At 36.7% G+C, this 23,887-nt stretch overlaps 1 protein-coding gene across 2 annotated transcripts in view; it reads left to right on the forward strand.

The window, feature by feature from the left end:
• The window catches only part of LOC136847844 (homeobox protein abdominal-B-like), a 601,387-nt gene that overhangs the window by 215,646 nt on the left and 361,854 nt on the right, over positions 1 to 23,887 (forward strand). The gene's annotated exons all lie outside the window — the stretch shown is intronic.

The following is a 23,887-nucleotide window of genomic DNA, read 5'->3' on the forward strand; positions in this document are numbered from 1 at the left end:
TGTATTTCACCTCTTAAACTGTCACCATCACAGTCCAGGGTATTATTGTCATTCATCATTGTAATCACCATCATCGTCACCACTGTTGGTATAATGAACATTTACTCGCCATATCTTTCATTAGGAAATACCGAATATTTTCTTAGTAACATTTCTAGTGGTCATGATACTCGCCCCGCTAAATAGAAGGTCTGGGTTCGATTGCACATCTGTTAATCTAGCACGTACATTAGGAAGTTGGTACCTACTCGATTGTGGTAGGTCTCAGCTAAGGTGGTGAGGGAGATAATGTAAAGTGTAAGTGTTTGCATTCTTTTGGAGCTAATGCCTCCAGTGAAAATGTATATATATATATATATATATATATATATATATATATATATATATATATATATATATACATATATATATACATATATATATATATATATATATATATATATATATATATATATATATATATATATATATATATTATATATATATATATATATATATATATATATATATATATATATATATATATATATATATATATATATATATATATATATTTATGTATATCAGTATGACACACTAAAAGTTATGATACACGATATATTTATAAGAATAAAAAAACCGTACTCACTCTTATTACTATTTAAGGTACCTCTAACAAAAATATTAAATCAAACTTGTTGTCGAGAGACTTCTGAAAACTTTTCCAGAGTCTTGATCCACAGGAGCTAGTGACGTGCAAGAACTTTAATTGGGGATCTATAAATGTTGTATCGGCAAAATGCGAACCGAGACGCGCAAGACAAGACTATTATAGTGGAATGTATGTACGGGGGTAAACTTCACGCGAGGGAATAAGCGTAAGGAAGAACAAGAGGGTGACAGTAGGAGAACAAGGGGATTAAAGCAGACCTATTACGCAAGTCGTTATTCGCGTCTGAGAGGGGGAGGAGGAGGAGGAGGAGGAGGGGGAGGAGGAGAAATGAAATGCTCAAATCTTGTACCGAGATCCTGTTGATATCCTTTCTTGGCCTGTTCTGAAATGGATCTTGCCATTACCTGTTACATCTAGTCCTAAATGCTTATGCATATTACCTTATAATATCTGATTACCATCCGTTATTACAGCATTCATTTTGATTAATCCTTCAACTTCATAGCCTGTCTCTTATTTACAGACCTTATCAACATAATTTCCTTTTGTTTATAAACATTTTCGGTCACTTTGACCAGTCTGTGAAGTATCTCTTTACCATCAACTGACACTCTCACTTGCTAACGTCATCTACTACAAGTTCAGTCTTAACCCATTTCATATCCCCCAAACGTACTCCTTTAACTCATATATTTTTCTAATTTTTCGTATGAATTCTCTCATGAAAATACTAAACAGTTATGCGTGTTTTAGATGGTTTAGTCATGTGGAAAGAATGGAAGATGTTAGGGCGACGAAATGAATAAATCTAAAATTCTAGGAAGGAGGCGAAGACGTAGCGACTAATGGTATGGAAGTATCCTGCACAGGGTTTCATACATGATTCATCAGCAAATATTAATGTGGCAGTGAGCATTGTTTTATATCTTGTCTGGAACCGGTTTTGGTTGGTGGTACAGTCCATAGGTCCACAATAGGCCTTTTATCTCCTTTAATACTAGTTCAAACCAACTACCTCAGGAACCACTACCTGATGTAGACACATATATATATATACATATATATATATATATATATATATATATATATATATATATATATAAATTACTATATATATATATATTATATATATATATATATATATATATATATATATATATATATATATATAACATGCATGTGTATGTTTATTTAAATTTATTAGTGTTTAAAAAAACTCATGTCTTGCAGATTTTAAAATAAGCAGTAATATTTCCGGTATTATTCGTAGCACTGTTGGTAATGATGATATTTACGAGGCTTGTAATATGTTGGCATTACTCTGCTCTTTTATCAGTCTTTTTTTATAGAGGTGAAGGTTAATCAAGACACATTTCTTTGATAGTTAAAAATGATTTAAAATAGATTTAGTCTCGATTAATTGACATGAGTATGAAATGCTCGGATGACTTTATAAAAGGTTTGGGTGCCATAAAATTATTTTTATTAGGAAATGAAGGAGAATTTACAGCCATCATCACACCTGAAGTTGCGCCACTCTTTCCACTGATTCTCTCTCTCTCTCTCTCTCCCCCTCCTTTTTGTGTGTGTGTACGTACATACATACATAAATACATACATACATACATACATACATACATACATACATACATACATACATACATACATACATACATACATACATACATACATACGCACGCATATATATAATATATATGTACAGTATATATATGTGTGTGTGTGTGCGCGTGTGTGTCTTTGTTGTAGTCGAGTCCTCTGTTTCCTATTCCAAGATCGAATCCGTGTCCGCAATAAAGCCGATGTTTTCAGTTTCTGTTACAACCAGTCAATCTATCAATGGGCCATTAATGTGAAGAACTGTAGCCCTAGAAACTCAGTCGATTTATTCTAAGGACCTAAATAATCCTAGAGAACAAATCAATGTTTTGTATATTATTTAGTCTTCACCTTATAACCAAATTGTAGCTGGTAAATCATGTTATATAGTACGTATTATTGCTACGTGAAAGTACTTTGGATATTCAGGATTTCTGCTCACCCAGGCATTGTGATTTTAGCCTGGAGGCGTCTTGCCCAGGAAACCTTTTGTGCAAGGTTCTATATTAGTGGTTCTCAAATTTTTGTGTATCGTTACCCCCGGGCAGCAGTGGTGTGATAGATCACCATTGCCCCTACCGCATTCCTCTTCAGTTATGTGAAGTTATAATATAAAGGAAAGAAAAATATTTGGAATGCTTAATTTCTAATGTATTTTATATGTAAGAAATTAGGTTTACTTTTACTCAGGTGTTAAGAAATAAAGAATTTAGGTTTTAGACATTATTCCTTTGACAAAAAATTAAAATTAAAGCATTGTTCCTTTCATTACAAATTGGAATTAAAGCAGTATTTCTTTGGTAATTAATAGAAAATAAAGACGTTATTGCGGCATTATTACTGGGGAACATGGCATTGTTTGTCCTTTACTAAAATGTCTGTATTATTTATTCATTTATTTATTCATTTATTTATTAATATTATTTATAAATTTACCGAATTTTACTCCAAAGAACTATTACTTTTAGAAAGTGCCTCGTTACCACCCAAAAACGGCTTCATTACCTCCACGGGGGTAATTGCCCCCAGTTTGTGAACCATTGATCCAGATAAAAGGAAGAAACACACAAACGAACAAACAAGAAATATTTAAGTTAGGAACGTTTGATGATAGGGCATTTATTTAAAGGCCTCCAAAAATATTTTTATATTGCGGCATCAAACTCGGTTATGTTGTTGGTTATTTAGTTAAATGTTCTACGTCATAATGAAATCAACAATTTATTCTTTAGTAAATATTAATTATTATCTCTACTCTATGAAAGTTATTTATCTAGAACATACATCAGGAAATTGCCTGATAAACATTGTTGTAGTCATTTTTTATTTCATTACATCATACCTGGGTCTGCTATTCGTTAAAAAAAAAAATATTTTGATGACTATTAACAAGCAATATACTTCGATTTTTCACGTATCAGTTAAAGAGGTTTTGGTAAGCATGAAATAATTAGCTATAACGCTAACATCTTGACAAATAAAATTTCGTAAGGAATTTTGGTATGTTATTATTATTATCATTATTTAAGTAGATGAAACCTATTCACAAGGAACAAGCACACCAGAGGGGCCATTGACTTGAAATTCAAGCTTCTAAAGAATGTTGGTTTCAACCTCCCACCGCAGACCCCACACTGCAGCACTAACTGTTCATGATACAGAGCCAGTGATTTTTCATCGCCCTGGTGGAGACGCGAACCCGCGACAACTGAGTGGCATTTGCCACACTAACCACTATACCAGCGGACCAGCAGGATCTGTATTGTATTCGCTTACCACATTTTCCTTATTCAAATTTAGTGAGCGAATTGATGTTCTGTAACGGTAGAGGGAAGCCTGTATGCCTAGGCTATTATCCGTAGCTGTGGCTGACGTTTATATATTATATCAATGATACGCGGCTCAGACGTTAAATGATACGCGTCTCAGACGTTAATTATATAAATGATACGCGTCTCAGACGTTAATGCAAATACTAAAAGTCTGTCTAAATCCAGGAAGTGACTTTTATTCCGAATCTCAGTACGCCGTGATCAAAGATTAGTGGAAGAGAGGTACTTCTCTCTCTCTCTCTCTCTCTCTCTCTCTCTCTCTCTCTCTCTCTCTCTCAGGTTTGAAACAAAAAGTGTTTCTTTTTATTTCGATCATTTGAGATTTAAATGAGATATTGAAATTATTCAAATATAGAATACTTCATCGTTTTATTTTTTGTTACCATTATGTACTTTGAATATTAAGTACTCGAATTAAGTCAAATTTCCATCCTAACAGTTCTTCCTGAGAGTTCTGTTCTGTATAGTTCACCGAAACTAAATTTTTCAAACAGTCCAATTTTTGTGAAGATCAGTTTTATTGTATTAAAATTAATTTTACCGCTCCTTTCACTTGTATGTGTGGTCAGATTCACATATCTGCTGACACTCCCAGGTCTTACTTTTGTGACTTGTGTTAAAAATCATCCATATTTGAGACTAATACATCTACTGCTCCTTTGTTAGGAGTTATTGGAAAACCAGTAATAAACCTAAAGGATAACAGGGTTACATCTTACGACCTTTAAAGCTAAACAGTCTTGGTGAAGCGCTCATATGCCATGCTCTGGTTATGCCCATCTTTTGGTGGGGCATTCCTTGCCCATACTTGATGAGGACTGTCATACTCAAATTTGGACTATCTTTTGATGGTGATGATCCTTAGTCAAATTCGGGTTAGGGCTCTCTTTTGATAGGGACGCTCCTTTGCCGTACTCGGGTTAGGAGCGCCTTTTGGTTGGGATTCTCCTCTGCCATACTTGACTTAGGACCATCTTTTGATGGGATGCTCCTTTTCCAAACTCAAAATTAGGGCCGTTTTTTGATAGGGCACTATTTTGACAAATTCAGCATTAAGACTTCCTTTTCATGTCGACTCTCCTTTGCTAAACTCAAAATTAGGACTGTCTTTGGACGGGGCACGCCTTTGGTATTCTTGAATAAGGATTGTCTTTTGATGGGGCTCTCCTTTTCCAAACTCAAAATTAGGGCTGTCTTTTGATGGGGCTCTCCGTTGCCGGACCCAAAATTAGGACCGTCTTTTGATGGGGCTCTCCTTTACCAAACTCAAAATTAAGACCGCCTTTTGGTGGGGCTCTCCTTTGCCGGACCCAAAATTAGGACCGTCTTTTGATGGGGCTCTTCTTTGTTAAGCTAAAAATTAGGACTGTCTTTTGATGGGGGCTCTCCTTTGCCATACTTGAATAAAGTCTGTCTTTATATATTGTGCCCACTTGTCATACTCAAATTTAGGAACGTCTTTCGATGGGGCTCTCCTTTGCCAAACTCAAAATTAGGACTGTCTTTTGATGGGGCTCTCCTTTTCCAAACTCAAAATTAGGACTATCTTTTGATGGGGCTATCCTTTGCCAAACTCAAAAGTAGGACCGTCTTTTGATGGGGCTCTCTATTACCAAACTCAAATTAGTGCCGTCTTTTGATGGGTCTTTTCTTTGCCAAGTTCAAAATTAGGACTCTTTTTGATGGTGGCCCTCCTTTGCCAAACTCAAAAATAGGACTATTTTGACGGGAACAATTCTTTGCCATACTTGAATAAAGACTGTCTTTGAGAGGCGCTCCTTTGTTATATTCGGATGAAGACCATTTTTTGGTATGGATGCTTCTTTGCCATACGAGAATTACGAGCGTCTTTTGATGAGAGGTGCCTCTTTGCCAAGCCACAGGAACCACGTGCATGCGGTAATGAGGAGCTGATCTGGGACAATTTAACGAGTTCCTGCAGCTTTCGTTATCATCAGCATTCGAGATTAGCCGCGCACGCAAGAGCAATTGCAGCTAAACGGGAATATTTTTTTTTTTTTTTCGAACAACAATATCGCAGGTAAATTGAAGCATCCGGTGTCCGCTTAACATCCACTGGACAGCGGAGAACGACACGCAAAGAGTCAGTTTTACGAGTCTCCTATTGGTTTACGCTTAAGCCGTATGTTTGTGTCGGTGCAGTTTACCATCTTTTTTTATTCATGAGCTCACACCCCCGGACACATTCTTCTTCTTCTTCTTCTTCTTCTTCTTCTTCTTCTTCTTCTTCTTCTTCTTCTTCTTCTTCTTACACTTTTTTCTAAAGTCGTGTGTTCGAGGAAAGCGCATTTTCCCCCGTCACATTATTCCGCCTGTTTTTCTTTTTAAAGTTATAGTCAGAAATTGTACCAGAAATTCCTTTTCCTTTTTTTCCTTTCTTGTGTTTAGTAAATTTCCCTTGTGTTCGATAACTTCCAACGTAATAGCAACTGAGGACTTAGCTGTCGGCTATTAAACTTTATAATAATAAAAAAAATGGAGAACAAATAAATTTTAAAATTCCCTCCTCAGTGTCTCTACACTGAAGAGGGAGCGTGAAGCTTCTAAACTGTATGTGGATTTTTTAAATATATTTGTTCTCCAATTTGTGTTTTTTTCCAAAGTATCCAAATTCGATACAGATCTGTTATCATTTATGGTCTATTCACGTATTCATGCCAACGCATACAGACCGTTTTTAAAATATATTTGTTTTCCAGATTGTGGTTTTTTCTCAGACTTCAAAGTTCGATACAGATCCGTTATCTTTTATAATCTATTCACGTATTCATGCCAACGCACACAGACCGTTACAGCAGACGCACATTATTAATGCTTGCTGTAGACACGTTCACGAACACACACACACACACACAAACACAAACACACACAAACAAGTATCCAAAGGGAAAGAATTAAGACACGCAGCTTATGACCCTTACGCAACCCTCCGATAAGGGTCGCAATTGCTCACCCGCGGAGGCTAATAATGATGTCTTCTCGTGTGATAGTAAACGTCACATGATATCCTGATAATATATTTCTCAGGCCAGTTGACTCTTAATAGTGTACGACATGACATTTCCTTAGCCTGAGGAGAGGGGGGGGGGGAGAATTTTCTTTTATTTTTCCCCCCATCAATTTTCTTCTTCGTTATGTCTGGTGTTTACTGTATCTGGTATTTGTTGATCGTCTGTTACCAATTAAGGCTGCGGACACTTGAATATTTTAAGCTTGTTTTGTTCGCTGTATAGAACGTGTTCCGAACGTTTTAAAGTATCAGAGAATTTCTGTTTATTATTTCTTCTTCTTTTTTTTATACATTCGAATCTTTTGGTCATAATTGCTAGAAATAGGAGTTTTCTACATTTCATTTTATATAGAAACACATGTTTTTTTTTATTTTTGCATAGTTTTGTTTTTTTAACAGGCATATTTTGAGCAGTATTAGTAAATGTAATAAAGTAAGGAAAGAATTTTAAGAATTGCAGACTAAATGACATTCCCACATACTTTTATTTCCATAGATATACTTCTATTTCCTTGTAATTTTTATTGCAATCATGGCCTGGATAATGGATTTTATTTTGATCGAATTTGAATCTTGTAAGATTTTAATTCTTATTTCCCCTACTGTGTACGGTCCGTTTTATTTTATTTTATATTTAACCATTGTGAGTTCTCTGTAGGAACTCTTGGTTTTTTTTCTGTTTTCTAATATATTTGCCTCTTAGCTTTCAATTTTAACATTTTTCGATTTTCCACTTTTTTCCTCTTCATTTTGTGTCAGTTTCTTTGCCTCAAAATTACTTCTCCTATCTTCTTTGCCATCACACATACACAAGCACACACACAAACGTATCTGTGTTATTTTATAATATACTCAATTTTCATCTTATTTTCTCAATTTTAACTAATTATATTTCCTTATACCCTTCTTATACTTCCTCATACGTCCTTGACGGAGGTATGTACTCTTATAGGAATCCACATACTGGGTAGAAACAACCAATAATCAGCATCCTTTTTGGGGATACAATCTCCCTCGCCCGACGTCCCACATCATAATCCCCCGCGATTGGAAGCCTCCTATTTTAATGGGCAGTATCCTGAAATCTCACTGGCAACTGTTTCCATCGACTTTCCAACTTAGATTGTAATCTTTGACTTTTTCTTAGACCCTGATCACTTTCAGACAGGAAGACCCTTCTCGTTATGTTTTCATAATATTCAGGCATCTTTCGTTTGAATGAACGTAAGCTAAGGTTAATTATTTTTTTTACTGAATTCCTTTTTTTTTTTTTTTCATTTCGTCACTTCACGTCGTGTGAGAGGCTCAGGCTTTTAAGCCTCTTGTTATATAACAGTTATAGTCGCCATAAACCTTCCATTTACTGTTGTGTTTTGAATGGCGCCCCCTTTTCACTTTCCCCGAAACCCATTCTTGCTCCCCTTTTGCTCTCCCGCTAATTGTTCTTTGTATTTGTGTCATACCTGTGCCATTTACTGCCTTAATCATTTCAGACCCTAAAGTGCCTAAGTGTTCTCATGCAGTTTATTTGGATTATGTTTGTCAGCAGTGGAAAAGTATTATTATAAATTGGTGTTCTAAATTTATTTCTAAATTTCGTATATATGGTTTTCAGCGTTTCTCTTTATCAAATAATTTAATTCCACATTCTTTGGATTACTTATGCTCGGACAAAAAATTATGCGCACTTTGAAGTTTATCCACAGCATTCAGGAGTCGAGTTATGGTGCTAATGATTTTCAAGTTAGATATTCCTGTTTAAATAGAAAATTAAATGAATGACCAAATAATGAAACAAATGTGAAAATGGCAGCAACGAAGAAGAAGAAGAAGAAGAAGAAGAAGAAGAAGAAGGAAGAAGAAGAAGAAGAAGAAGAAGAAGAAGAAGAAGAAGAAGAAGAAGGAGGGAGGAGGGAGAAAGGGGGAGAAAGAAGAAGAAGAAAGAAAGAAGAAGAAGAAGAAGGAAAGGAGAGGAGGAGGAGGAGGAGAATAAAAAAGAAAGAAAAAAAGAGAAAGGAGTCGATGCCGTCAAACGGTGGAAAGAGTTTTTCCAATCAGAGAAAAGTGGAAAGGTCGTAACTTGATAAATGTCGAAGATCAAGCAAAGTTTTACGGTGATTTTCGCTTTTCCTAAAAGGGGATATTGTAGAACATAAAATTTATCGTCCGTGAGGGCTGCGAACTCCGCGCTTATATCGCGCAACTTTCCCCTATATTATAGGAAGATAACTTTATAGACTGTAACTTCATATAACGTTATAACTCTAATAGCGCCCCGCCGGTTTTTTCTTTTCATCGTAATTTTTTTTTTTTTTTGGTCTTTATTTCAATGCCTTGAGTCATTTCTTTGTATTTCCTAGATGTATCATTCTTTAAAATAAGCAAGAAAATTCATATCGGATAGGTTTCAAGGGATTTACAAGAAGGAAAATGTCTCCGGTTGTAGTTTTCTGTAAAAGAAAACCATTGTGCCGGCTTTGTTAGTCCGACCGCAATTTTTTTGTCCGCACTTGTCTGTCCGCCCTCGGATCTTAAAAATTACTGAGGCTAGAAGGCTGCAAATTGGTATGTTGATCATCCGCCCTCCAACCATGAAACATAACAAATTACAGCCCTCTGGCCTCAATGTTTATTTATTTAAGGTTAAGTTAGTAAAAATCGTGCGGCATCTGGCAGCGATATAGGATGAAGCCACCACCGGGTCGTTGTTAAAGTTTCATGGGCCGCGGCTCATACAGCATTATACCGAGACCACCGAAAGATAGATCTATTTTCGGTGGCGTTGATTACACGTGTACAGAAAAGTCGATTGCGCCGAAGACACTTCGGCGCATTTTTTACTTGTTTTCTCTTTATTTCAGTGCTGTGAGTCATTTCAATGTATTTCCTAGATGTATCATTCTTCAGTTTAAGCAAGAATTCATATCTAATAAGTTTCAAGGCATTACAAAAAGGAAAAGTGTCCCAGGTTTTTTTTGCAATATGATTTTTTTCTCTTTATTTCAATGCTGTGAGCCATTGCAGTGTATTTCCTAGATGTATCATTCGTAAAAGTTCAGAATTTATATATAAGGATCTCAGTCCTAGGAACTATAATAAAGAAAACAGGAAACACCCAGTTATCAGTTTCATTATCCAAATTATGATTAAAAGCACAAAGCAGGGATGGTGACTTTGATGATTCCTAAGGCAGGCTTTGGTTATGTAAGGCAAATAATTTTCTAACTTAGAGGGATTAACATCAGTATGATTAATTATCCGGGTCGGCATTTTTTAAAGTACCCGTGGCCCACGGCTGCCTTGTAGGCCCCCAGTTGACCCAGCTTTTAATGGGTGCCGGCGTCAGCTATGGTGAAGAAAAGGGCTTGGAGTTACTATCTTTATTCCTAAGGACTTTTTCTGAAATTGTAAACATTACTTTTCTTGCGTCACCCCTTCTGTATGTATGTATGGTTATATATATATATATATATATATATATATATATATATATATATATATATATATATATATATATATATATATATATATATACTTTTTATATATAATTGTGTATGTATGTATATATACTGTATATTATATATATATATATATATATATATATATATATATATATATATATATATATGTGTGTGTGTGTGTGTGTGTGTATATACACACACACATCAGTAATCACATCGAGTAAATAAGCTGACACTGGTGATCTGCTGCAACACCAACTGCTCCAGAATCACATGACAAAAAATAAGTAAGACGAGAGGCAGATGTTCTGTCTTGCTTGGTTATTAACAGCTTTTATTTCTTTTACTTCTGCCTAAAAGGAAAAATATTTTAATTTTCATGTTTCTTTTGTAAGAAGTCCTTTGTGCGTTTCCAGGAAGCAGCTGATGGTCTTTTGTCTCTGGGGCCACCCACTGTTAGAGGAAAGTGACATTATATATATATATATATATATATATATATATATATATATATATATATGCATATACATATACATGTATATATATATATATGTGTGTGTGTATGTATAAATATATCCCTTCGAGTGTAACTTATCTTGAAGGTTAAATGGATTCGGCATTGATGTGTTCTAATTTTGTATTAAAGAATGTCATGTGCAACATTTACAATCTGATATATATATATATATATATATATATATATATATATATATATATATATATATATATATATGTATATATATAGATATATATATAGATAGATAAATAGGTAGGTAGATACATTCTGTGTATGTGAAAAAAGTGTTTAGAATGATGAAGTCCGGTCCTTTGCCTCTAGTGCCATGAAACTACCTAATCCGTCCCGGCAACAAGCTACTACTTTCCGTATTTATTTATCATTTCCCGATACGTGCGTGTTGCTCTAATATTATATTCTAATTCTGATATATTGTTATTATCACACAAAAATTGTTTAGTTGTTCTCCCTCGGGCATGTATTTAACCGGTTTCCTTATTGGACACTGTTAAGGGACATGGCATTCTGTCTATAACGCTTAAATACTCTGTATATATCATTAAAGGAAAAGTAATTTAACGTTTCCTAAATTCAGGTTTTTAGTAGAATTTTAGTAGAAGTGAGATCATGAGGGTAATCGGAATGGAATTATGAATAGTAGTATGAATTGTGGAAACTGGGAATTGCAATGGATAGAGATTGAGTTCAAGAGCATTGAAGCAAGAGAACATAGGCCAGAAATCGTTACTATTAGAAGTGATATTTTTAATAATTTGCTTTTGTTATTTCTTATCTTACAAACACGATATTCAAAAGGGTTGATTTGCTTTCTGTGTCTAAACGCTAATGCTGAGGATATAGAATGTTTCTTTTACTTCGTTTGCATGAAAATTAATGTGTGCGATGATTATTGAGAAGAGTATTTTATTAGATAAGATGTGATGAGGATATTAAAATATGTAATACATCCGTTATGCTGTACAAATGAGAAATGCCACCAAACATTAAATATATATGGATATACGTGTTCACGTTTGCACAAACATGCTAACGGTTACAATTTTACCTTTGTTGATTTGTGAAACCCAGCTTGGTAGTATATTGGGTACTTAGGTTTTGCTAAATTTTGTGACCTCTAATTTGTGTCCGTGCACCATCTTTCCATTTGGTGTTACTATTTATGTTCGTTTCGTTTGAAAATAATATCTTGAGACATAAAAAACAAATATTAAGTTTTTCCTTGTATTTTGTGTGTAAAAGCAGTTAGGTCAAACTGGAACATGCTTGAAAAAACAAAGCGATTAATTTCCAGATTTTTGTAAAACACTGGCGTCACTTTCCAGGCTCCTACACAGATTAATTTTGGCCCGGATTATTTTTTCATAATAGGTTAGTATCAGTGTTTACAGCAGTGATTAGATTCATGAACGTTCGTCATTTTCCTTAATGACATGTAACGTTATTCAAATAGGATACATTTATTACAGTTGTTATACACCTCCTGATGTTCTTGACAAGTGTATCAAATGATCTGTTTTAATTACATTATCTTTAAAATTACAGTGAATTTAGCATTTGATGTCACATCCATCGCAAATATTTTGCAACCTTATGACGACCCCACTCAGCCCTCGACGGTTTTTTTCTTATTTTGGCTGAAGGTTTTTAAAATCACATTCGCCCGTATTGGTCAGCTTTTATGGTTCTTCACGAGCAAGATTCGGCGATGATTATGGTCAATTTGGCTGTGACGTCCCTTTAACAAGTGCTTTGACACAGTCGTTTCGAGGACTTATGTAGGGATCCTTGTTCTCTCTGTAAGCAATATTGATTTGCACGTTCGTCCTCGATTTTATCAGCCTGGGCTGAGTTTTTTCTTTTTCGTTTATTCAGTGTTCTCTCTCTCTCTCTCTCTCTCTCTCTCTCTCTCTCTCTCTCTCTCTCTCTCTCTCTCTCTCTCTCATATCGGAATTCCAAAGTGTTCATAATTCTTATTTTTCCAGTATGCTAATACCTGTTTCTCACTTTTTTTTTCTCAATAGAACTTGCTTGTTTTTTTCGTGTTCTTGAAATACATTGCTTTCACTTGAGTTGATTCTTCTTCATTTGACTGAGTTAATGATTTATTGAGCTGATTTCTACCCGTAGCAATGTCATCCTTAATTCACAGCACTGGCGGAACTCCCAAACAAGCACAGGCTTCAGGCTTCAGACTTAATGCTGATAGGCACAGGCTTCATGCTTCATGCTGATAAGACTTGCTTGAGATAGACGTGTAAAAAACCCCGAGGAAATTATCCAGAGCATCAACCATCCCTTGTGGAGATGACTGAAAGAGCATCAGCATCCCCATCATCAGTATCAACCACACACAAACAACCAAAAGGCTCCATTTCTTGGAGCCGTGCCAATCAACAATTCCCAGAGGCTCTGTCAGCACAGAGAGAGAGAGAGAGAGAGAGAGAATCTGGCTAGGAAATATTGTAGGAAACCCTCACAATACGAGTTTCCACCTCCATGCGTTTTGCAAGCAAGCAGGGTCCAACGGAGGCTTTTATGGCCTCAGATATCTGGGGCTGGCAACGGGCCTTCTTCCTTCCCTCGGACCGTCCGTCGGTCCGTCGGTCCGTTTGTGAGATCTTCCAGCTATTCCCTACCCTCACCCCCAGAACCCCGGACCCCTCATATCCTCTGCTGGGGTAGCCCCCACCACAACCACCACCAGCCCTGAATCATCTCACCAGTATCACCGTCCCGACATCAGATATAACTCTCTTCTGTTTATTTCCATATATATTCAAATGGGATGGGTAGACGGCCTCTCCTTATTTCTCTCTCAAGGGCTGGAAGGGTTGGCTTTCGTCAGGGCTTGTATGCAAATGTTTAAACTTTTGCTGTGATATTTTGAAAATTGAGAGTGTGTTGTGTATTTTGTTTATGTTTCTGTAATATATTTTTGTATTCACATGATAGTAACTGACGTTTTACTGTTATTGGATTGATAAATCAGTACTTCATATAAAACTCAAGTTATTGACATTCTCGCATAAAAACAGTTAAAATATAGTTTGTGAGACTTCTTTTCGATCAAGTAATGTTGAGAAACGGAGCTCTTGAAATTTGCTTGTCCGATGAATCGTAATATATGTTTTTGTATTTTTTAAAACCCACTTTAAGCCTTTGTGTACATGACAACTGGAGAGAGAGAGAGAGAGAGAGAGGAGGTGTGGAGGGAGAAATATGGAATATAACTTATCACGTTCAACCGCTCTTCAAGAAAAAATTTTAATGTTACAACAGGAAAATTATTAATGTTACAACAACAACGAAGGCAAAAAAATCTCTACCTTTGTTCAGTTGAACTGACAATATTCAAAATCTGAACATACACATCGAGTTCCTCTACTCGTTTCTCCCAGAGGCGCCTGGGACCAAACTCTCTGCGATGCAAAATTACTAAAACAATGTCCAAATTACTAAAACAATATTCAGATTACGAAAACAGTATTCAAATTACTAAATAGTATTCCCTCTAGCGAAATGTCATTGTCTTTCAGTTTACAAGAGGATAAGCTAGAGTGTGTCTTTATTTGTGAAGGAACGTTAAACGTTTGTATTTGTGCCTTTCATTCATAAGGAATATTTGCTATTGGTTTTTACGTTTACGCGAGGTTTCGATCATTTTTTAAAGTCAGTGGTTCTCAACGTAAGGGTGTCAGCAATATCCAGGGGAGGCGCGAGACCTAGGGAGAATTTAAAAATTCTCTAATTATATTCGTTATTCTTTTAATAAGAGTGAGGAACTAATATTCACAAGTTTATAAAAAAAATGGAAACGTATCGCCCATAGTCTACTACTCTAGTTAAACTCGTTGGGCTTACCATATTCTGTAATTGTTTACCTCCCTCCCTATCCTTCGAAACCTATTCTCTTCTCTTTTTTTTCATTCTCCTTTAAATCTGGAAGGGAATTTTACTCATAGATGCAAGGGTAGGGGGGCGTGGAGGGAAGGACTAACTTGTAAAAACTACTGTTTTAAGTGTTTTGACCAGACCAGGTTAATTTGATAAACAAAATTTGCTTGTTGGATTATCAGGAATATTCCCATCGAATTACCGGATGTCTTCCATGCTCTCAACTTTTTAACTTTTTTACTTCAGTACTGTCCTTACCAAATAATGCGCCAGTCCGAGACTCTTTCTTTCTTCATTTATTTGTTTTACCCAGCATGTTAAGTCGGGTCTAAAACGCTGACCTGTTTACGACGAACTTTCACAGGTCTCCTTTAAGTTTTTCGTACCCTGTCGTTATCAAGTTCATTGTTTGCGTACATAATTCTGTTGCCAAATGTTCGGTATTTTTTATAGTGAATGACTTAAATAGTTTAATAATGATTTTTGCAGGCCGTTTATGCTTTTACTTCTTCCTAGTAGCATTGAATTGAACTTTAGTCCCACAGCATATCACATAAAGATTAAAATATTAAGTACCCTTTTTCAATAGTCTACGTCGTAAGATAATTTTCTTGACACTCTGTGTCATATTTTCCTGTGTGACTTGTTATTTATATTTGAGGATATTTTCTCTGGCAATGAACGCTACGACAAAATTCCTGTTCCGAGGTTCTAAGATACCACAGTATTTTACTGTCATTGCATAGGACTAACTCTGAGTATGACTGTACTTTAAGACAAAGGGTCTTATATAATATCTCTTAGGGGGACATCGACCGTGATTACCATGAATTTCATGTTAAAGAGTTTTAAGCAAATTTATTATTATTATTATTATTATTATTATTATTATTATTATTATTATTATTATTATTATTATTATTATTATTATTATTCAGTAGATAAAACCTATTCATATGGAACAAGCCCACTACAGGAGCCACTGAATTGAAATTCAAGCTTCCAAAGAATATGGTGTTCATTAGGAAGAAGTAAGAGGAAGTAAAGGGAATTACAGAAGAAGAGATCCCACTTAATAAAAAGAAAAAAATAAATGAGTAAATTAATAAATAGATGAAATGTATTAAAACGCAAGGAGAATGGCATTAGGGTAGTAATGCATTGCATCTTCCCTTGAACTTCTGAAGAAGTTCCAATTGCACGACATTTTCTAGAATATGAATTTCGGGGGAATATCGCAGTCCCCACACTGATGACTATTAATTATTGTAAGAAAATGTGTACGGGCTTGGCTCATAACCAGCATGATAGGTTTATTACTACGCTCTGGTCATCTTTCGGTTGTCTCCAGTTTGATAAAGGCGCCTGCGCATTTCAGGGAATGGTGCTAGCACATGTTTCTGCCTCAGTTACGACAAGGTTCATATGTTCATTGACACCTGTGGCCGTTGTGCTACTGTTATGTGTATCAAGAGAGATCAGTTTACTTCCACCACAGCGAATGTAACTCCTTTGTTATTAAAACCCTGAAAAAGTTATTTAATTAGTACATTCCTATTCCTGCACCTTTTAGTTAAGCTTATTATGTATCTTCACACAGGTAATTTGCATAATCAGATTTTCCTCTGTTCCGTTCTCCACAATCTCCAACTCTTCAGCATAGTTCATCGACTACATTGTCTTGAGGCAACATCCCTCCATTTGCATCCTTTGTTCTTAGATCCATTGGCTCATTAATTTTGAGGATACGTTCTCTAATATCCCCGAGGGTATCGATGAAATCTATCAGGTTTTCCTCGACTTGATTGCCTGTACTAACAGCCTTGAAATTAAGTTAAAGACGCAAGGGTTTTCTTTTGTTATTAATGTTTTTCGTCCGTCATTTGTCCTTTTACCTTATGATTTACTGAACAGTTCGTTTACTTGATTCACTTGTGAAATGGGTTAATTTTTTTTTTTACAGAATTTTTCTTTTAATTGCTTGACTTGATCGCCTTTAATAATAGCGCTGAAATTAAGTTAAAGACGCAAAGGATTTTCTGTCGTTATTAATGTTTTTCATCCGTCAATCGTCCTTTTAGCTTAAGATTCGCTGAAAAATTCGTTTACTTAGTTCGTTAGTAAAACGGTTTGATTTTTTTTTACAGAATTTTTCTTTTAATTGCTTGAAGTCTTGTGTTGTGATTATGAACGTGTCATTCCTGTTCTATGAGGTTATTATTGTTATAGGACAAGTTACAGATAGTCAGATAACGAACAGTCAGTCTTAGACGTGTATTTAGCAGACAGACAGACAGACAGACAGACAGACAGACAGACAGACAGACAGACAGACAGACAGACAGACAGACTAATGAATTTCGAAATCTCCTAGATTCATATCTGTGAATACCTATGTACACTCGGAAACCACGATCTCCGACCCACCTAGGTCGTGCTCCGAGTTTATGAGTGGGACCTTTCTGGACAGATTCTACCCTTCCCCCCCCCAACCTTTCCTAACAACAACCCGGCAGTTTCGGCATTTTTTCTTCGTTTCGATATTATACAGGTTGTAGAATTTAACAGTTTTCTATATAATCATACCATGACTGCCTTGCATTATAAACAGCAAAATCATAAAAAAAAACACCCAAAACAAAATCCGGAAGAGTTCAAAAGGTGGTCGAGTGTGTTTCAATCCGTGATAGTTGGCGTTGCCCGCCGTCCAGAAAGGCCCCGCTCATAAACTCGGAGCACGACCTAGGTGGGTCGGAGATTGTGGTTTCCGAGTGTACATATTTATTAATTCTGTTCCCTGTGAGTAACCTTTGTTGTTAGAATAAGTGTTTCAGTATTAAAAAAAAAAAGTAACGTGGCGGTCCTAGGAAACTTCGCAGCTGTTTGTAATACAAACGACTTGGAAAGAATGTGAAAATTCGGAAGCGCCATTAACAGCACGCGTCCTTTGTACAGCTCTCTTTATTCGATAACATCTTTGTTATATGTTATCAACATCACGTTGAATACTTATATCTTTGTTCCGTTGAAGTCTCCATTTTTGTATCTACGAGGAAGTAAGATTTTTCCATAAATATGCATTTGATTATCAGATATATATACCAGCAACTGAGACTTCGTAAACTTTTATGGACGCCGCCTGTAACGAAGCACAACATGTGACTGTAATCTCTGTGAACTACCAGGTGTGTGAACTAACCACTTCATTATTTTGGACGAAGCTTATCCTCGAATTGTGAACACGTTTCTGTTCTACACAGACTTTGTAAATTCTTTTTTTTTTCGTTCTTCCTTCGGAATTTATTCTTAACACCACCTTCTTGTGTGCAAAGCTGATAACTTGGATGTGACTGGAAACCTTGGCCTGAAGAGAAAAAATATATCTTGCCGAATGGATTCCTTCCATGAGTTACTTTCCTTTATGAGGAATTTGTACTGGTTATGCTTAGCAAAATATTTCATCCAATGATATGGGAGATCTTATGTGTCGTCACTGCACCTCACGGGGTGCACTGTAGGCATTACTAAAGGTTCTTTGCAGCGTCTCTTCGGCCCCTAGCTGCAACCCCTTTCATTGCTATTACTGTGCTTCCGTTCATATTCTCTTTCTTCCATCTTCCTTTCCAGCCTCTCCTAACAATTATTTCATAGTGCAGTTGCGAGGTTTTCCTCCTGTTACACCTTTCAAACCTACCTGCTCTTAATTTCCCTTCCAGCGCCGAATGGCCTCATAGGTCCCAGTGCTTGACCTTTGGCCTAAACTCGATATTCCATTCCATTCCTATATGCCACTTGATTATCAAAGGGATCAAAATAGCAATCTTTTAGTTTTGTAAGCTCAAGTCCTGGTTAACCTCTGCTCTGTGTTCCAGAGGCCCCAGTTGGATGTAATCTCTCAGCTTCCCGAAAGTGAGATGTGGAGGTCGCGAATGAGAAAACTGGTACATTCATCACTCTTTCATTCTTTGCACTTCTTATCTCGTTATTTGATATTGACAGTATTCTATGATTCTCTGGTGGCTTCTGAACAACATTCATGAATTGCAGAGGCAAGAAATAAGTCTACTTGTGAGTATTCCGTTTGCATTATTATCTGTAGATCCCGTTGCTAGGTAACCAATTGGTTCTTAGCCACGTAAAATAAACTTAATCCTTCGGGCCAGCCCTCTCTAGGAGAGCTGTTAATCAGCTCAGTGGTCTGGTTAAACTAAGATATACTTAACTTAATTAAGAATATTTGGTTTTTACAATGGAGATCGCTTTGATTTTCTTGAGAGCACATAATGTCAAAGAGGCAGGTTACAGTTATCAATGAAATTCTGTTGCTGGAATACTTTGTCTTTTATTTACTTATACGCTTTACAATGGATCTGTTTTCTTTGAGGGTAAATGAGAGAATTTTCGTGTGGGGTATCTTGTGCGTTCTACCCTACACTATTTGTAGATGTTACTTATTTGGTAACTCAAGATTGTTGTACTTTTATAATCTACTATTAGTACTGATTCGTAATTACAGTAGATTCGATTGATTGGTAATACAAGAGTTTATACTTCCTCTCCCGAGTTGAAATGAACCGATGGATTATCTACACGACAACCTTTTTGCTTCATACACACCAAAGCGTAGAACACCTCTTGAAAGCAACTTTTAATATTTGCTTAGCTACGGACGAAGGAGTATTCCTCCTGTCTCACTCAACCAGCGGCAAGAAACAATACTAAGGCTCCCCTACTTGTCGAAATGGTTCCAGCAAACGGGAGGCGTACCCCATCTGGATACTTGAAGACGTGTCCCAGACCTGCAACCTTTGACCTTTGTTTGGCCCGACGAGCTTCTCGTTTATAAGATGGTCTATTGGATTTCTCATTTCCCCGGGTGGCCTATGACTCTCCTTTGACCTTGCACTGACCTTCAGTGTATTTGGAACCTGTTTACCCGCGAGGTTCCTCAGCTGAATTCCTCAGCTGGATATGGTGCCTCTCGGTAACGATGATTTCGAGGCTGCTCTTGCGATCGACAACGTTGCGATTACTGTAGATCTCTAACGTGGGCACCACTTAATGTAAAAGGAAGATGGCATTAGAGTATTTAGCACGTATTTAGCACATAAGGCTAAATTGGCTGATGATTCCAACACAAAATGACAGTAAAGATATTGTTTATTCTCGACAAAGGTCAAAGAATCGTATATGTACGTGGTTCTTGGAGGTAACATTATATAGAAAATAAGAATTAGTAATTTTTTCTGTACCAGAGGCTTTATGTACATCCTTCTGTAACATGCATAACGTTCACTGGAAATTAATATTGTGCAAGACTTACATCAACTGACTCAAAATAATGTTACAAAAGATAAACTTTCTCGAACATTCTTTGTATTTAAAAATATATCACATTTAGATGTATGTACATTATTTAGGCTTATTTAAGAAAAAAAAAAGAGCGAAGGAGGTGGATAGAGGAAGAATTATTCCGTTATTTCTCTGGAAATTATTCTCGAAATTATACACAAAAAGACAAATACACAAGAACACCCCTGTGTTCAGGTTTGAAATATCTCCATTGCAATTAAAGAAACTTGCTCTCTCCCACAGCCTATTTGAGCAGGCCTGCTGGGTTCATGTACGGCAGCCCTTTTACCAGAGGTAACTGAGGTTAAATAAAGGATGTTGGTAATTTGAGAATGGCTGGCTGGCTGGTTGGTTGCGTGCAACCTCCATTTTGATGACGCCCTTCTCACTCCGCGGACTCTTGACTCCCGAATTTCATGTTTATTTATGAGCTGCGGAAACGGAGAAATACAATAAAAAAAAAAAAGAAGGGCTTATGTGTCTTATTTTATCCCTCTTCCGCCGGTATGTTGTGTATGTGTGTGTGTGTGTGTCTGTGTGAACCTGTCGTTATTACATTGCGGTGTTTGTACAGCTAAAGGTCCTCCTTTAGTCCTACGCCTCTCTCAACTTTCTCCTGACAAGACCAGCTCCTCCATTTATGAAGTGCTCTCGAGTGGCTATTGAAAGAGAAAAATGGGTAATTTAAGAAGTGCCGTGAGTTTTTCCTCGTGGATGGCTTCACGCATTTCCCGTCCAAGGTGTTTGCTAATGGAAATGTTATTATTATTATTATTATTATTATTATTATTATTATTATTATTATTATTATTATTATTATTCCAATGCGTTTGCTAAGACAAATATTATTATTATTATTATTATTATTATTATTATTATTATTATTAGTCCAAGGTGTTTGCTAATGCAGTTAATATTATTATTATTATTATTATTATTATTATTCCAAGGTGTTTGCTAATGCAGAAATTATTATTATTATTATTATTATTATTATTATTATTATTATTATTATTATTATTATTATTATTATTGTGTTATGTGTTTCTGAACGACTATTATCGCTTGAGATGTTCATTTTTCCCATCTCCATATCGGCCAGAAAATATACTTACTTCACCTTCTTCCTCCAATATCTATCCTGGAAAACGAAACGTCCAGTGCGATTCGCTAGACACTCACCGAGCGTAAACACGCGCTCGTTCTCGCATTCATTACACACAGACACAAGACAAGAAGTTTTATGGCAGCGTAGCTATACGAGATATACCGTCGTCGTTCCTGGATATCGCTGCAATGAGAGATAAATCACATATGCCCGGTTTAGTGTTGCGCCATCAAATCATGGCAGGATTTGAAGGAACAACCAATAGATCTTCCTCCAGGCGTCGGTTTTGGAAAGTTCGCATCGTCTGGGCTATCATGAAATCGCGACGGAAGGGCCATGGAAGCGTTCTTAGGAATGCCTGGAAGAGAGCTGGAATTGAAGGACGGAATTGGAAGGAGGGAAAAAAAAAACACGTAGTCCAAGGCGCTCTATATTTACGAGATAGCCTATAAGATAGCGTCCTTTCGTCGTCCTTCGTCTACATCCCATTCTATCCTATCTGTCCGTCTTCCTTGGTCCTCCCCCTCCCCCTCTCCCACCCCCTCCCCTACCCCCGGTTCCTGTCGTGTTGTAGAACCTCCTCCTCCTCCTCCTCCTCCTCCTCCTCCTCTCCCCTCGTTCCTGTCCTCTTGTAGAACCTCAGCCGCTCCTCCTCCTCCTCCTGTCCTCTTGTAGAACCTCAAACTACTCCTCCTCCTCCTCCTCCTCCTCTTGTAGAACCTCAACCCCCATCCTCCTCCTCCTCCTCCTCCTCCTCCTCCTCCTCCTCCTCCTATCCCTTTTCTATACCGAAGCGCGAGATAGCAATCCGCGGAAGATCCACTAAAATTATACTCGTGCTCGTAACGGCGGATTTGTTTACCCAAGATGCCCAGTTTCTGTTAAATCTCCAGAAAATATATTATTTCTCGCAAAGAGGGAGGCGAGGCTACGGCAGCGTGGCTTATGCAGATGAGGTCGTTATTCCAGAACCAAGCGCAGCCTACTTGATTGGGATTTTGTTTATTTGAACGGTTGCTTTGCTCCTGCTTCCCTCTCTCTCTCTCTCTCTCTCTCTCTCTCTCTCTCTCTCTCTCTCTCTCTCTCTCTCTCTTACTGCTAGTGCTGCTACTCCTGCTGCTAGCGGATTTTCTCGGTACTGCTATGACTGCTGATCGCCAGCGGGTTACTGCTTATATGCCGTTTTTCCTGCCTGCTTTATCTGTGCTTGCTATTGGCTCGCTGTGGTATGGGATGACACTTCTGATAAGCATACGCAAACCTGCTTTGTAGATTAAAAGTCCCACATGAACAAAAATTAATTTTTATTGCCAACTAGTTTCTGAGATCTCTCGTCATTCAGATTTATCAGTACACCTCATTGCCAAATCAGTGGAGTACTTTTATCCTAACAATAAACGAAAACTAAGCTAAAAGCGCAAATAACACAAACCAAACAGTAAAAACGGAACAAGCAAGAAAGGTATGAAAAATATAAATCATAAATTTAAGTCAGTTATTAGAAACCATGTAAAACATTTTCGATACACTTATTCAAATGAAGTAATATTAATACTGAAGGAGTATCTCAGAAAAATCCTCATGGCTATATTAAAAAAAATGTTCCAATGAAATTTACAAAAGTTATGTCGATCACAAGTCTTTGACTAAACATTTCTGGGTTGAACATTTAAGTATAGAAGATTCCAAGTGTTTAGAATGGTTCCCGAAGAACTTGAACGGTTCGTCATGTCTTCATAGATTACATTACAACAAAGTTTCGAAAGATCCAACGAAGTGAGTTCCTTCACATTAAGAGCAGAAAATCCGGAAGAATTTTTGCTCTTCAGTTAAAGGAAAAACACACAATGGATATTTGTAAAAAAAATATTTAATTAGATATCATGCCTTGAGTTAAGTCCAAGTGCACATGAGTCACGTTTCCATCATTCTAATTATTCTATTATGACTTCCGACAAGGAGGTTAGGGTTTTTGGGGGCTCGGTTTATTTGCTTGTTTGCTTTTTGCTGGAAGGATTGTACGAAAGGTTACGTAAGGATTTTTACGGAAATTTTACTAGAAGTGCGTCTCGTGACTTGCAATAAATTTCTTGGTTTTGGGGGATATAGGAACGTAACTTTTCGAGAGAAAAGACTTTCCACGGGTAGATTGCCAAACCCTGGCAGAGGTGGGCGGTTTCCAAGTGCTCCTCTAATAAATATTTGCAGGAAATTGCTATAACCGCATGTGCATTTTCCTTCGGCTGATAATCCTTAAAAGAAAAAGTTCTGTGGATCTTTCTCAGATAAAAGCAAAACCTTGACCATGCTGATGTTGCTTCCAAGATGAGAACCCAAACTGGAGGTGTACTTCAGGAAAAGTCTGACTGGGGTCCTGATTCCTATTTGCACCATTCTTCTGA

This window comes from Macrobrachium rosenbergii, chromosome 17, assembly GCF_040412425.1.
Source record: "Macrobrachium rosenbergii isolate ZJJX-2024 chromosome 17, ASM4041242v1, whole genome shotgun sequence".
Lineage (NCBI taxonomy): Eukaryota > Metazoa > Arthropoda > Malacostraca > Decapoda > Palaemonidae > Macrobrachium > Macrobrachium rosenbergii.